Source organism: Bos grunniens, chromosome 18 (genome assembly GCF_055505025.1).
Source record: "Bos grunniens cultivar Pamir isolate PY7600 chromosome 18, Bosgru_T2T1.0, whole genome shotgun sequence".
In the NCBI taxonomy this organism is placed as follows: Eukaryota; Metazoa; Chordata; class Mammalia; order Artiodactyla; family Bovidae; genus Bos; species Bos grunniens.
In genome coordinates, this window is record NC_141182.1 from 22,008,285 (window position 1) to 22,025,161 (window position 16,877).

The window sequence follows — 16,877 nt, forward strand, 5'->3', positions numbered from 1 at the left end:
TCAATGAAGAACCACAGGCCTATGATACCATTTGTGTAAAAGTGGGCAAACAGAGAAGTGGGTGTCCACACAGACACACCAATACCTGTATATGCTACGATGCTCTCGGGAAGAATGTACAAGAAAATGGGGGGACCCCCCCTGGTGGTTCAGTGGCTAAGACTCAGCACTCCCAATGCAGGGGGACCAGGTTCGTTTCCCTGCTCAGGGAACTAGATCCCTCATGCCACAACTGAAAAACCCACAAGCCACAATTAAAACAATCCTGTGTGCTGTAAATAAGACCTGGTGCAGCCAAATTAAAAAAAAAAAAGAAATTGGGAACCTGGTTGACTCTAGGTAAGAAGTCAAGTGGCCAAGCGGAATGGGAAGAGGAGGCCTTTTCACTCTGCTTGTTGAATCTGAACCGTGTAACTATCTCTCTTATGCAAAGAAAATTTTAATTGAGAGTTTAAACTATAGGTGTGGCCCTAGAGCAGTTACAAGAGAAAATGCTGCATTTCAGTCATGTTAAAATGTCAGCAGAACTTTTCCACCCAACTTTCTTCCCTGTAAAAGATGACGAGGTGGGGAACGACTTCTAATCCCAGTGGCAAGTGACCTGATGTTGTCTTCTTTGCCGATTTCACCACTTGCTCCTGCCCTGAGGCCCGGGACTTCCTTTCTTTTCTTCTACACTCACTTGGAGATCTCATCCAGTCGACACACTCCCAATCTGAGTCTCCAGCCTGGCCCTCTGCCTGAACTGCAACCAAATGCCTACTCTGCGACCTTACCTGGACGTGGTCCTCTCATCTCCTGTGATACACGAATGCCCCACGGGCTTCTCCTGTTGCGTCATCCCTCTCTCACCTGTCCGCAATCTGGGTCGCCCCTGCCTCACCTACGTCCTGAACCCAGTGGCTTCTCACCCTCAACCTGATCATCCTGGCCATCACCGCTCTCTCTGCTCACCTGGGCTTTTGTCAACCATTGCGTCTCCCTGTTTGCCCTGAAAACTGCCAACATGATCCTGTTGAAACTTAACTCCGATCATGTCATTCTTCTGCCCTGAATCCTCAACTCTGTCCCATCTCAGAGCAAAATCCAAAGTCCTTGCGGGGTCCCTGAAGACCAAGACAGTCTCCTGTCCTCGGCCCATCTCTGTGATCTTGCCTCCTACCATTCTCCCCCTCCGGCCTCAGCAGCCTTCCTGTTCTTCCTCAAAGATCCAGATGCAGGGCCTGTGCACTTGTTTTTCTTTCGTTCATCCTGGAAAATTCTTGTCCCAGACAACTGCACAGCTTGCCTCCTCCCTTCCTTCAGGGCTTTACTCAAACACCACCTCCTCAGAGAGGTCTACCCTGGCCGCTCTATCTACGGTCACAACCCTTTCCCTGCCTCCACCACCAGCCTCCTTTCCCCTGCTTGGCCATCACCCTTCTCAGTTCAGTTCAGTAGTTCAGTCATGTCCAACTCCTTTCAACACCATGGAATGCAGCACACAGGCTTCCCTGTCCATCAACTCCCGGAGCTTCTTCAAACTCATGTCCATCAAGCTGGTGATGCCATCCAACCATCTCATCCTCTGTCGTCCCCTTCTCCTCCTGCCTTCAATCTTTCCCAGCATCATGGTTTTTCTAAAGAGTCAGTTCTTCACATCAGGCGGCCAAAGTATTCGCATTTCAGCATCAGTCCTTCCAATGAATATTCAGGACTGATTTCCTTTAGGATAGACTGGTTTGATCTTCCTGCAGTCCAAGGGACTCTCAGGTCTTCTCCCACACCACAGTTCAAAAGCATCAATTTACTCTTCTCACCATTTACTAAACCATGTGCTTTATTTCCCTGCCTTGTATATTATCTGTTTCCCCATCTCGGATGTCCATTCTTAAAGGGCAGAGATATTTATCTGTTTTCTTCATGGCTGTTTCCCCAGAATTTAGAATAATGTCTGACACACGATAGATGCTCAATAAATACACATTAAATGAATGAATCACCCCCTTGGCTGGCTCTCTGGGAGTGTCAGCTTCCTAGAGTTGGTGTTACATGGTTGAAAGGCAGAATTCAGGGGCAATCTTGATGGGCCTAAGCCACATCACTGCTCATCATGCTGTCCACCTGCCCATCACCTCCATCACCGTCAATGTCCCTGCCTGCACTCAGCAGACAGAGAGTCCTGTATATTCCTAATATCTGTTTTTTTTTTTAATGGACATCCCCTAGTTTTATTTTTTATTTAACTTTTAAAATTATAGTTGATTTACAATGTTGTGTTAGTTTTAGTGTACAGCAAATTGATTCAGTAATACATGCTGCTGCTGCTGCTGCTGCTAAGTCGCTTCAGTCGTGTCTGACTCTGTGCGACCCCATAGCCCACCAGGCTCCCCGTCCCTGGGATTCTCCAGGCAAGAACACTGGAGTGGGTTGCCATTTCCTTCTCCAATACATGAAAGTGAAAAGTGAAAGTGAATCACTCAGTCGTGTCCGACTCCTAGCGACCCCATGGACTGCAGCCTACCAGGCTCCTCCGTCCGTGGGATTTGCCAGGCAAGAGTACTGGAGTGGGGTGCCATTGCCTTCTCCTCAGTAATACATATACACTACCTATTCTTTTTCAGATTCTTTTCCCTTATAGGTTATTACAGACATTAAGTAAAGTTCCCTGTGCTGCACAGTAGGTCCTTGTTGGTAATCTATTTTATAAATAGCAGTGTGTATGTTATTCTCCAACTCCTAATTTATCCCTCCCCCTGTCACTTTTCCCTTTGGTAACCACATCTGTTCTCTGAGTTTGTTTCTCTTTTGTAAATAAGTACATTTGTACATTTGTACTTATTTGTGTCATATTTTAGATTCCACATAAAAGTGATATCATATGGTATTTATCTGACACTTTACTCAGCATGAAAATCTCTAGGACCATCCACTTTGCTGCAAATGGCATTATTTCCACTCTATTTTATGGCTGAGTAATGTTCCACCCTGGGCTTCCCTGGTCACTCAGTAGTAAAGAATCCACCTGCCAACGCAGGAGATGCGGGTTTGATCCCAGGTCCTCAAAAATCCTCTGGAGAAGGAAATGGTAACCCACTCCAGTATTCTTGCCTGGGAAATCCCATGGACAGAGGAGCCTGGTGGGCTAGAGTCCATGGGGTCACAACGTTTCTTTAGCATCCACTCAGAGCTATTGTCTGCCTTGTAGTAGCAAAAGAGTCAGACACGACTTAGCGACTATACAACAATATTCCACTGTGTGTAGGTGTATGTATATATGCATAAATATATATACTAGCGATCTCCTAATTTTAAAAGCAGAAAATTAAAAAGTGCTCAAGCATTGAGGGCTTGGTCCACTCACCTTGAGTCACTGCTTGAAAACGTGGACCTTGCAGAAAGCTGAACTCTAGATAGGATGAAGAGAAGCAGTCCCTGGGATAGAATCTATTGGCAGTTTTCATAAGTTGGGAAGTATTATATCGTCTCTCATTGTTTTTTGGGGGGAGGATGGACCCCAATGACTGAAGGATCTTGTTTACTGAGTTCAGGCTTAGCCTCCCTGTTGTAAGGCCTTCCATGGCCTTTTCTCTGCTCACAGAGAACATTAACAAGTCCATGGGGGTAGCAGGCTTGAAGGAGCTGAGCGTGAGCTCACATGTGTATGAAAAGAGCACTGTGAGGGGAGAAAACCAAGATGGATTGAGGAAAGGTTGGAGGAGCCAAGAGAGGAGAGAGAACGAAAGCAAGGAGGCCAAATGGGGACTTTGGTTCATCAAGAACATGGGATATTCACAGCGGCCCCTTCCTCGCTCTGTCTACACAATCTTTAGCAAAACATATGTGACCGACTCCATGTGCTTGTGCCAAGAGAAGTCATTGTTGGCGGGGGAGGAGTTTGATAAAGAAGGACAGGAGACAATTGACATGTGAGGAACAAATCTAACACTTGGACAAACTTAATTTTAAATATTGATCAAAAGTTGGTGGTGATGACCCAGTGAGTCTACTCCTAGGAGTACATGTATCCAGAGTTGAAAACAAGTGTTTCAACAAAAAGTTGTACCTGACTGTTCACGGTAGCACTATTTCCAATAGCAAAGATGGAAAACAACCCAGACGCCCTTGAGTGGATGAATGATAAACGAAACGTGGTCTGTTGTTACGATGGAGCGTTATTTGGTCCCTGAAAGGAACGCAGTACTGAAACACGGTCTGATGAAGCGTGGAACCAAATGAAAGAAGCCAGTCACAAAAAACCATGTTACATAAGTCCACTCATCTAAAATGTCCAGGACAGGCAAATCTGTGCAGACATAAAGTACATTAGTGATTGCTTAGGGAGCAGGGCACCTCTGGAGGTGACGACTTAACGGTATAAAGACTCTCAGACCAGGACAAAATTCTCAGATCAACTGTGGTGATGGCTGTGCAACTGTGAATATACTAAAATCCATTAAACTGTTGACTTTAATGGGAGAATCATTCGGTATGTGAGCTCAGTAAAATTATTTAAAAATAGAATAGTTGAAGATTTCCTTGGTGGCCCAGTGGAAATCTAAGACTCTGAGCTCCCAATGCAAAGGGCCTAGGTTCAATCTCTGGTCAGGGAATTAGATCCTGAGTGCCACCACTAAGAGCCGGCATGAAAGTGAAAGTGAAGTCGCTCAGTCGTGTCTGACTCTTTGCAACCCCATGGACTGTAGCTTACCAGGCTCCTCCATCCACGGGATTTTCCAGGCAAGAGTACTGGAGTGGGGTGCCATTTCCTCCTCCAGGAGATCTTCCCAATCCAGGGATTGAACCTGGGTCTCCTGCATTGTAGGCAGATGCTTTACCATCTGAGCCACCAGGGAAGTCCAAGATCCAGCATAGCCAAATAAATAAATATCAAAAGTAGAAAAGTCGGTGGGACACCTGTGGAAGATTCACAATACATAAGATGCCATGACTCATCCACCCAAAACTACAGCCTGATGTCTTCGTCAAGCGGGTAGTAGGGTCTGGACCATAGGGCAGAACCAAGGGGGGAGGGTTGGACTAGACATTTCCTTAAAGACCCCCATTGAAAACAACACCAGCCTCTTTGCCACATGAAAGAGGGGAAAGGTGGTGGAACAGAAGTCACCAGCACCCTCTTCTGTGGGGCAAACCCCTCTCAGCCCTTCCCTGTTGACTGTCATGGCTCTGCCCTCTGAAAACATGCTGTATTTCATAAACTGGAAGTAGCACCCAAGACAGTGTGTCTGTTTAGAATTAAGGCCCTTTTAATATTAGAGATTAATGGGGGTCAACCAAGAGGAGAGGGTGGAGGGCCTTAAAGGCTCCCCCTTCTCTCCTTGCAGTATGACTTGAAGCCTGGGCCAAGCATCAGTGCGGCCTCTGGGACTGTCTGTGGTCTGGCTGGGACCAAAGCAGGGCCAGGATCCTCTGGGTCTAATTCTAAGCACTGAAACTTTTTTTTTTTTTTTTTAACTGAAGGAGAGTTGATTACAATGTGTTAGTTTCTGGTGTAAAGTGACTGAGTCATACATATGTATTTTCTTTTTCATATTCTTTTCCATTATGGCTTATTATAGGATATTGAATACAATTTGCTGTGCTATATACTAGAACCTATATACACTGGGACTATAATTTTATACGCAGTGTTTTTTACCTGCTAATCCCAAACTCCTAATATATCTTTCCCCCATCCCCTTTTCCCTTTGGTAACCATAAGTTTGTTTTCCGTGTCTGTGAGCCTGTTTCATAAAAAGTTTATCAGTGTCATATTTTACATTCCACATATAAGTGATATCATATGGTATTTGCCTTTCTCTAACTTATTCCACTTAGTATGATAATCTCTAGGTCTACTCATGTTGCTGCAAATGGCATTATTTCACTCTTATTTTCTGGCTGAGTAGTATTCCATTGCATATATGCACCACATCTTCTTTATCCATTCAGGGGTCAATGGACATTTAGGTTGTCTCCATGTCTTGGCTACTATAAATAATGTTGCAATAAACATTGGGGTGCATGTATCTTTTTTAAAATATTTTCACTGGACTTTAGTTGATTTACAATGTTGTCTGGAAGGTATCTTTTTGAACTATCAGTTCAGTTCAGTCACTCAGTTGTGTCTGATTCTTTGTGACCCCATGAGCTGCAGTACGCCAGGCCTCCCTGTCCATCACCAACTCCCAGTGTTCACCCAAACTCATATTCATTGGCTCGGTGATGCCATCCAACTGTCTCATCCTCTGTCGTCCCCTTCTCCTCCTACCCTCAATCTGTCCCAGCATCAGGGTTTTTTCCAATGAGTCAGCTCTTCACATCAGGTGGCCAAAGTATTGGAATTTCAGCTTCAACATCAGTCTTTCCAATGAACACTCAGGACTGATCTCCTTTTGGATGGACTGGTTGGATCTCCTTGCAGTCCAAGGCACTCTCAAGAGTCTTCTCCAACACCACAGTTCAAAAGCATCAATTCTTCAGTGCTCAGCCTTCTTCACAGTCCAACTCTCACATCCATACCTGACCACTGGAAAAACCATAACCTTGACTAGATGGACCTTTGTTGGAAAAGTAATGTCTCTGCTTTTTAATATGCTGTCTAGGTTGGACATAACTTTCCTTCCAAGGAGTAAGCGTCTTTTAATCTCATGGCTGCAATCACCATCTGCAGTGATTCTGGAGCCCCCCAAAATAATAGTCTCTCACTGTTTCCCCATCTATTTCCCATGAATTGGTGGGACCAGATGCCATGATCTTAGTTTTCTAAATGTTGAGCTTTAAGCCAACTTTTTCACTCTCCTCTTTCACTTTCATCAAGAGTTTCTTTAGTTCCTCTTCACTTTCTGCCATAAGGGTGGTGTCATCTGCATAGCTTAAGTTATTGATATTTCTCCCAGCAATCTTGATTCCAGCTTGTGCTTCATCCAGCCCAGCATTTCTCATGATGTACTCTGCATATAAGTTAAATAAGCAGGGTGACAATATACAGTCTTGACATACTCCTTTTCCTATTTGGAACCAATCTGTTGTTCCACGTTCAGTTCTAACTGTTGCTTCCTGACCTGCATACAGGTTTCTCAAGAGGGAGGTCAGGTGGTCTGGTATTTCCATCTCTTTCAGAATTTTCCACAGTTGTTGTGATCCACACAGTCAAAGGCTTTGGCATAGTCAATAAAGCAGAAATCGATGTTTTTCTGAAACTCTCTTGCTTTTTTGATGATCCAGAGGATGTTGGCAATTTGATCTCTGGTTCCTCTGCCTTTTCTAAAACCAGCTTGAACATCTGGAAGTTCCCGGTTCACGTATTGCTGAAGCCTGGCTTGGAGAATTTTGAGCATTACTTTACCAGTGTGTGTTGTATGCAGCTCAGGAAGCAACAGTTAGAACTGGACATGGAACAACAGACTGGGTTCCAAATAGGAAAAGGAGTTCGTCAAGGCTGTATATTGTCACCCTGTTTATTTAACTTATATGCAGAGTACATCATGAGAAACGCTGGACTGGAAGAAGCACAAGCTGGAATCAAGATTGCCGGGAGAAATCTCAATAACCTCAGATATGCAGATGACACCACCCTTATGGCAGAAAGTGAAGAGGAACTCAAAAACCTCTTGATTAAAGTGAAAGTGGAGAGTGAAAAAGTTGGCTTAAAGCTCAACATTCAGAAAACCAAGATCATGGCATCCAGTCCCATCACTTCATGGGAAATAGATGGGGAAACAGTGGAAACAGTGTCAGACTTTATTTTTCTGGGCTCCAAAATCACTACAGATGGTGACTGCAGCCATGAAATTAAAAGACGCTTACTCCTTGGAAGGAAAGTTATGACCAACCTAGATAGCATATTCAAAAGCAGAGACATTACTTTGCCAACAAAGGTTCATCTAGTCAAGGCTATGGTTTTTCCAGTGGTCAGGTATGGATGTGAGAGTTGGACTGTGAAGAAGGCTGAGCACTGAAGAATTGATGCTTTTGAACTGTGGTGTTGGAGAAGACTCTTGAGAGTCCCTTGGACTGCAAGGAGATCCAACCAGTCCATTCTGAAGGAGATCAGCCCTGGGATTTCTTTGGAAGGAATGATGCTAAAGCTGAAACTCCAGTACTTTGGCCACCTCATGCGAAGAGTTGACGCATTGGAAAAGACTCTGATGCTGGGAGGGATTGGGGGCAAGAGGAGAAGGGGACGACAGAGGATAAGATGGCTGGATGGCATCACTGACTCGATGGACGTGAGTCTGAGTGAACTCCAGAAGTTGGTGACGGACAGGGAGGCCTGGCGTGCTGCGATTCATGGGGTCGCAAAGAATCGGACATGACTGAGCAACTGATCTGATCTGATCTCACTAGCGTGTGAGATGATAGATATATGCCTAGAAGTGGAGAATATGGCAACTATATTTTTAGATTTTCGAGAAACTTCCATACTATTTTTCATATTGGTTGCATCAATTTATACTCCTACCAACAGTGCACAAGGCTTTTCTTTTCTTCACATCCTCTCCAGCACTTGTTATTTGTAGACTTTTTTTAATGGCCATTCTGACTGGTATGAGGTGTTACTTCATTGTAGTTTTGATTTGCATTTTTCTAACGATTATAGCCTTTCATATGCCTATTGACCATCTGTATATCTTCTTTGGAGAAATGTCTATTTTAGTCTTCTGCTCATTTTTTGATTGGGTTTTTTTGTTTCAAGTTGTATGTTGTTCAACCCCTAAGTGTGTCTGACTCTTGGTGACGCCATGGTCTTCAGCATGTCAGGCTCCTCTGTTCTTCACTATCTCCTGGAGTTTGCTAAACTCATGGCCATTGAGTCCGTGATGCCTTCCAACCATCTCATCTTCTATCAACCCTTCTCCTCCTGCCCTCAATCTTTCCCAGCATCAGGGCCTTTTCCAACGAGTTGGCTTTTCGTATCAGGTGTCCAAAGTATTGGAGCTTCAGTTTCAGCATCAGTCCTTCCAATGAATATTGAGGGTTGATTTCCTTTAGGATTGACTGGTTTGATCTCCTTGCAGTCCAAGGGCCTCTCAAGAGTCTTTGCCAGCACCACAATTTGAAAGCATCAATTCTTCAGCGCTCAGCCTTCTTTATGGTTCAACTTTCACATCTCTACATGACTACTGGAAAAACCATAGACTATACAGACTTTTGTCGGCAAAGTGATGTCTTCACTTTTTAATACAGTGTCTAAGTTCGTCATAGCTTTTCTTCTAAGGAGCAAATGTATTTTAATTTCATGGCTGCAGTCATCATCCACAGTGATTCTGGAGTCCAAGAAAATAAAAACTGACACTGTTTCCACTTTTTCTCCATCTGTTTGCCATGAAGTGATGGGACTGGATGCCATGATCTTAGTTTTTTGAATGATGAGTTTTAAACCACCTTTTTCACTTTCCTCCTTCACCTTCATCAGGAGGCTCTTTAGTTCCTCCTCACTTTCTGCCACTAGAGTGGGTTATCATTTGCATATCTAAAGTTATTGATATTTCTCCTGACAATCTTGATTTCACCTTGTGATTCATTCAGTCCGGCATTTCTCATGATGCACTCTGAATATAAGTTAATAAACAGAGTGACAGTATTATACAGTGTTGATGTACTCCTTTCCCAATTTTGAATTAGTCTGTTTCATGTCTGGTTCTAACTGTTACTTCTTGACACACATACTCATTTCTCAGGAGACAGGAAAAGGAGTCTGTAATTCCCATCTCTTGAAGAATTTTTCACAGTCTGTTCTGTGATCCACACAGTCAAAGACTTTAGTGTAATCAATGAAGCAGAAATAGATGTGTCTGTGGAATTCCCTTGTTTTTCGTATGATCCACTGAATGTTGGCAATTTGGTCTCTGGTTCCTCTACCTTTTCCAAATCTAGCTGGTACATCTGGAAGTTCTGAGTTCACATACTGCTGAAGTCGAGCTTGAAGGATTTTGAGCATTACCTTGCAATCATGGGAAAGGAGCACAATTGTACAGTAGTTTGAACATTCTTCGGCATTGCCTTTCTTTAGGATTGGAATGAAAACTGACCTTCAATTTGTATGAGCTGTTTGTAAATTCAAGTTGTATGAGCTGTTTGTATATTTTGGAAATTAAGCCCTTGTCAGTCGCATCATTTGTAAATATTTTCTCCCAGTTCATAGGTTATCTTTTCATTTTATTTTATGGCTTATTTTGCTGGGCAACAGCTTGTAAGTTTGATTCGGTTCCATTTGTTTATTTTCTAAGCACTGACACTTTTTAACAAAGGGCAGAGAAAAGACTGTTGGAGGCCCAGCCTTGGCCGTGAACCTTCAAGTGTTTCTGATTTGGGTGATGGTTTTTCCTCCTGGGGCTGGTCTACAACTAGCTTCCTTGAACACTGGACCTCCATGGAGGACAAAGAAAGCCCAGGTCCATGGTGGTCTTTTGACTGTGGTCCCAAGAGCTGCTCATGGAAGCTGCCTCTTTCTTCCACCATGGCTTGCCCTCAGCCCTCCTCCTGGCAAAGCCCCTTCCTTTGCATTCTCTGGGCTAGACTTGGTGCTCCCAGAGCCCTCATCATCACGGCTGCCTTACACCCCGGCATCTTCATTTTTCATCTGCATGACAAGCTTGATACTTATCCCTGATGCTGTCTTCACAGACATTTAATGAACAGGCTATTAGTGGGCAGCTTATTCCCACCTAACTGCTCTACTGGATGTGAGCACGTGTAGAGGCGAATGTGGTCCTAAGGATGACGGCTGCCCATGTGACCAGGCTCTAGCTATGTGGGCAAGATACAGCTGCCAAATGCATATTTGAGCTCTAGGAAAAATGGTGTCCTTTGTGGAAATACCAAAGCATAAACACACACAACTTTGAAACTTTCGTGTTTTCTCCCCTGCTACAGCTTAACAGAGGCTTCCCAGGTGGCTCAGTGGTAAAGAATCTGCCTGCCAAACAGGAGATGTGGGCTCTATCCCTGGGCTGGGAAGATCCCCTGGAGAAGGAAATGACAACCCACTTCAGTATTCTTGCCTGGAAAATGCCATGGACAGAGGAGCCTGGTAGGCTATAGCCCAGGGGGGTCCTAAAGAATTGGACACAACTTAGGGGCTAAACAACAGCAATAACTTAGCAGAATCTGGCTTCCTGTGGAGGCAGGGTGTTACACGGCAGCCCCTAGCTCAACATCATGTTACTCCATGGCTTCAGTAGGGGGTGTCCTCCCAGCCAATCTGCCCCGGTCAGCCACCCAGGGCCCCACTATCTTTCTGTCTGTGCTCTGCACACCCACCTGGGTGTCCAGCCACCACCGAGGTGATCGGGAAGTACTAAGACAGTACGCTTTCCTTGCCACCAAAATAATCACCAGGAGCCCCTTTGATTTGCAAGGAAATCGGGGCTTCTTAATGCACTTGCTGTCAGGCTGGCCCTTTGAACAAGCTCACTCCATAATTTAGAGTTTGAATCTCGTTTTAAATGGCAGTTAAAAATTGTATGTGGCAGTTCACAATGAAATTTAGCTTGACAGCTTGGACATAAAACTAAAAATAAATGACTTCACATCCAAATAATAAGTAATAACAATGTTAGGCTGCATAAGAATAGCAGGGCTGGATTCAAATACAATATTAATTTTAGGAATATGAGTGACTGGGGAGAGACAGAGGCAAAGAAACAAATCCTTCATATAGCAATCGTCTCCTCTTATCCCCCAGGCAACTGGCTGCCTTTCACCTCCGCGGCACAGCAATTATGTGGTGTAATGGAGGCACCGCAAATAAGCAGAAAGATTTTATTAAACCAAATGAGCAAATCATCTGCGTATTATTGCGATTTGATTGACACTGACAAGTGTCGAGCAGACTCGGATGTGAATATGATAAAGAAGCTTGCAGAAAAGCTCTTGATAATGTTACTCTTGATAAAGTTGCCCGGCCACCCTCTCTAAGTAAATAAAGGGGAGAAGAAGATGACGCATATTAATTCGCCCAGTTTGCAGCCTACTGGAGGACGAGAGCGGGGGGAAAGAAAGTTGCAATGGGTTCAGCGTATGGCATTTTCTATGAATACCAAAATTGCATTCATGATTCGCATAGACTTTACGGTAATATATTAATATTAAAACTAAAGGTCATTCCACATAACAGTTAAGCTGCCTGAGCTTCAACCTTTATATCAATAACAGACTCGGGAAAGTAAGTAAGAGATATTTGAATACTCTAAAATATATATATATATTTCTTTTTATTTGGGAAGATTGCTGGGCTAACATGAGCTCAGGTGGCCCCTCACCCATCTGCCTTCTCCAGGGACAATTAAAGGGCTACCTGGAGGATGGCTGCATCTGAGACAGCTGGGGCTGCCAGGGAGGAGAGGTGATTAATTGCCACAGGCCTTCGGGCCCTCGCACAGGGCTGCGTTTCACTAATGATTCCCTTATGAGCTGGCGGCGGGTGCTGCCACCGATGGGGCTCTACAGAGTCAGCACAAAACTTTACTCAGCTGCTCAGGGTGCTCCGAGCAAAGGGCCTCCAACGAGGCAGTCTCTGTTGAGGACGATTTATGGGAGACCTGCCTGGAGGCAGGGGGCTGGCTGCGATGACCTCCGGAGTGTCCTCCAGGGGGTGGTTTGCTCTGATTCTGTCAGCTGGGCTAGCTCCAGAAGAGCATCCTGGCTGGCTGGGTGGGTTGGGAGAGTGGGTGCATAGACCGACTCTGAAGTTTTCTTGGATGAGACAAAAACGGTCATCAGCTAAATCGAGAGGCTGTTGACATGAGGGTAGAGTACCATTTCTGTAGAGGGAAGTAAGTCAGTGTTCAGAGAAGGTTTATCAGACCCCCATGGGCAGATGCCCAGGTCTGGTTGGCTCAGAAAGGAGGCCAGAGAACCTGATGGCTGAGGATCACCATCCAGTGACCTTGCTGACAGCTTGAAACTGGCCACAGATAGAGTCTTTCCACCGTAGAAATTGGCAAATGCTTTAAACCGGGGCTCCCTCTCCACTAGCCAGCTTGCATTTTAGCAGCAGTCCAATGGCTGACTCAGGACGACATGTGGGAAATTTCACTTCCCATGAGCAGCTGGGTTGTTGCTCTGTTTACTCGCTTATATGGGCATAGAACATAGATTTTTGTCTAAAAAAATTTATATTTATTGAAGTATTATATAAGTTACAGGTGTACAATATAATGAGTCACAATTTTTTTTTGGCCTCACTGTTCATTGGGAGCTCAGAATCTTAACCACTGGACCATCAGGGACATCCCAGTGAGTCATAACTTTTAAAGGCTATACTGCATTAATAGTTACTATAAAATATTAGCTATATTCTCTGTGTTGTACAATATATGCTCTGTCACTCAGTCATGTCTGACTCCTTGAGACCCCATGGACCATAGCCCACCAGACTCCTCTGTCCATGGAATTTCCCAGACAAGAATACTGGAGTGGGTTGCCATTTCCTTCTCCAGGGGATCTTCCTGACTTGAGGATTGAACCTGAATCTTTACGTGTCTTGCAGATATGTGGCAGGCAGATTCTTTACTACTGCGACCACCTGGAAAGCCCCATGTATAATCTATCCTTGTGGCTTTTATCTTTTTAAGATTTTCGGGGGGGGGGTGGATCATTTTTAGTCTTTATTGAACCTGTCTGCAATATTGCTTCTGCTTTATGCTTTGATTTTTTGCAATGAGGCATGTGGGATTAGCGCCCTGATCGGGGATTGCACCTGCACCCCCTGAACTGGAAGGCGAAGCCTCAACTGCCGGATCACCAGGGGAGCCCCTCTCTGTAGCTTATTTTATTCATAATAGTTTGTACCGTTTAATCCCCTACTTCTGTACTCCCCTCCCCTCTCCCCGGATAACCACTAGTTTGTTCTGTGAGTCAGCTTCTTTGTTACATTCACTAGTTTGTTGTTCTGTTTAGATTCTATATATTAGTGAGCTCATCTAGTATGTGTCTTTCTCTGACTTATTTCACTAAGCATCATGCCCTCCAAGCCCATCCATGTTGCTGTAAAGGGCAAAATGTCATTCCTTTTTATGGCTGAGTAGTAGAGCATAGTTTCTTTCACACAGAAAACTTGTGAAGTCCCATTTGGTGCAAAGCAAACGCGGGGGGAAGACTAGATTTAGCACCACTTAATGCAATGATCCCAACCATGTCTTTTGGTAATTTTCTGCCTGTTTTGAGAAAAGAATTTGGGCCTCTGACTTTTTAGTCTTCTCCCCGCCCAGCCGGCTCCTCTCCCAGGTGGCACTTGAGTGAGTGGCATGGGCAGGTGGCTTCAGTGCCTGCATCTCTCTGGAGGAGTCCCTTGACTACTGGCTCTCCCTCACCTGCCTGGCATTGTAAAGTGTTATAACTAGAGATCTAGTCAGTCTCCCTGACGGTCTCGTCTTGGACAGGTTGAACCTGCTTCCCACCCACAACCTTCTGGCCTAAGTAGGGCTCTCATCTGGCATCTGTTGCGGCATCTCCTTGGGTCCCCTGGACGAGGGAAGCTCCTGGTGCAGCCACACCGAGACGGAATGGAATGGGAGGCAGCTCCTGGTAGTTGAGGTCTGGTGCCTGATCACATACCACCTCCCCATTGTTGGGGCCCCCTCCAGGCTGGTGCAGAGGCAAGGGATGAATTTCCAGGGTCCTAAGGAGAGCTGGGGGGCTTCCCAGGTGACTCAGTGGTAAAGAATCTGCCTGCAATGTAGGAGGTGCGGGTTTGATCCCTGGGTCAGGAAGATCCCCTAGAGAAGGAAATGGCAACCCACTCCAGTATCCTTGCCTGGAGAATTCCATGGACAGAGGAGCCTGGCAGGCTACGGTCTATGGGGCTGCAAAGAGTCGGACATGACTTAGCCGCTGAAATGCAGCCGCAAGGGGAGCCAGGGCAGACATGCTTCTTCCTTTGGCTTCTGCCATTTCTGTCTCTCTCCAGGCCAAAGTATGGAGCAGAGACAGAAGGTCCCACATCTGACTGCTCTCCTCCCCACTCCGTCTCTCCTGTCTTCCTCCTCCCACACCTGCCAGAGCCAAAGCCTCTATCTCAGTGTTCTTGAAATGAAGTAGGTGGATCATGACCAGCATCCATCAAAGAGACAAAAGCAAAAGCAGAATTTTAAAAGTGAGCAAATACCACATATAACAAGGCGAAGAATTGTTCCTTGAAACTTGTTTCGATTCTATGTACATATGCGCGCACACATGGCAGTTCTGGTTAAAATGTAAAATGAAAAGATGCTCCACACTGCTGATTGTTAGAAAAATACAAATCAAAACAACAATGAGGTGTCACCTCACACCAGTCAGAATGACCACCATCAAAGTCTACAGATAATGAACGGGGGAGAGGGCGTAGAGAAAAAGGAACCCTCCTACGCTGTTCCTGGGAATGCAAGTTGGTGCAGCCACTATGGAAAGCAGTATGGGGGCTCCTAAAAAAGTAGAGTTGCCATGTGATTCAGAATCCCACTCCTGGGCAAACAACTGGAGAAAACTCCAATTGGAAAAGATACCCCAATATTCACAGCAGCACTATTTACAATAGCCAAGACATGAAAGCAACCTGAGCGTCTATCAGTAGATGACTGGATAAAGAAGGTATGGTGTATATAAACAATGGGATAGTACTCAGCCATCTGCAGCAACATGACGGACCTACAGACTGTCACACTAAGTGAAGTCAGACAAAGACAAATACCATATGATACTGCTTATATACGGACTCTAAAAAATGATGCAAATGAACTTCTTTATGAAACAGAACTAGACTCACAGATATAAAGAACAAACTTATGGTTATCAAAGGGGAAAGTTGGGGGGAGGAATAAATTAGGAGTTTGGCATTAACATGTACATACTTCTACATATAAAATATGATAGATAAAAAACAAGGACCGGAAATGGAAACCCACTCTAGTATTCATACCTGGAAAACCCCATGGATAGCGGAGCCTGGCGGGCTATAGTCCACAGGCTCACAAAGAGTCGGACACGACTGAGTGACTAACATAACAACATATAGCACAGGAAACTAAACTCATCTATATAGTGCTGCTGCTGCTGCTAAGTCACTTCAGTCGTGTCCGACTCTGTGCGACCCCAGAGACGGCAGCCCACCAGGCTCCCCCGTCCCTGGGATTCTCCAGGCAAGAACACTGGAGTGGGTTGCCATTTCCTTCTCCAACACATGAAGGTGAAAAGTGAAAGGGAAGTCGCTCAGTCGTGTCCGACTCTTTGCGACCCCATGGACTGCAGCCTACCAGGCTCCTCTGTCCATGGGATTTTCCAGGCAAGAGTACTGGAGTGGGTTGCCATTGCCTTCTCCTCTATATAGTACAGGGAACTAAAATCAAGATTTTGTAATAACCTATACCAGACAAGAACTTGAGAAAGAATATATATATGTATATGTGTGCCGAGATACTTCAGTCGTGTCCGACTCTTTGTGACCCTATGGACTATACTCCACCAGGTTTCTCTGTCCATGGAATTCTCCAGGCAAGAATACTGGAGTGGGTTGACCATGCCCTTCTCCAGGGGTCTTCCCAACCCAGGGTTCGAACCCACATCTCTTATGTCTCCTGCATTGGCAGGCTGGTTCTTTATGATTAGTGCCACCTGGGAAGCCCATATACATTTATATTAATATATGCATTATTTGTATATGATTTATGTTATATAAATTATATATTATATAACATACATTATATATTTATGTATTAATACATGTATGTGCATATTAATGTGTAAGCTGAATCGTTTTGCTGTACACCAGAAACTAACACGACATTGTAAATCAACTCTACTTCAATTAAAAATACGTAGAATGAGCTTGTGCTGTGGGTCGCAGAAGAACGTGTTTGGCAGTCACTTTTCCACCCTGTGTTCTCCTGCCCCAGAGCGACAGGCCGCCCACCCCA

The 16,877-nt window shown here is 44.8% G+C and overlaps 1 protein-coding gene across 4 annotated transcripts in view; it reads right to left on the reverse strand.

Annotated features, from left to right (window-relative positions):
• Nucleotides 1-16,877, reverse strand: part of LOC147353218 (uncharacterized) — a 34,273-nt gene that overhangs the window by 3,673 nt on the left and 13,723 nt on the right. For 2 of the 4 annotated variants that reach the window (XR_015145475.1, XR_015145476.1), the window contains exon 3: nucleotides 4,770-4,896. The exons of the other annotated variants lie outside the window; for them this stretch is intronic. The gene's annotated coding sequence lies outside the window, so the exon portion shown is untranslated. Of the gene's footprint in view, nucleotides 1-4,769; nucleotides 4,897-16,877 lie in introns of those variants that run through there. 4 annotated transcript variants of the gene reach the window in all.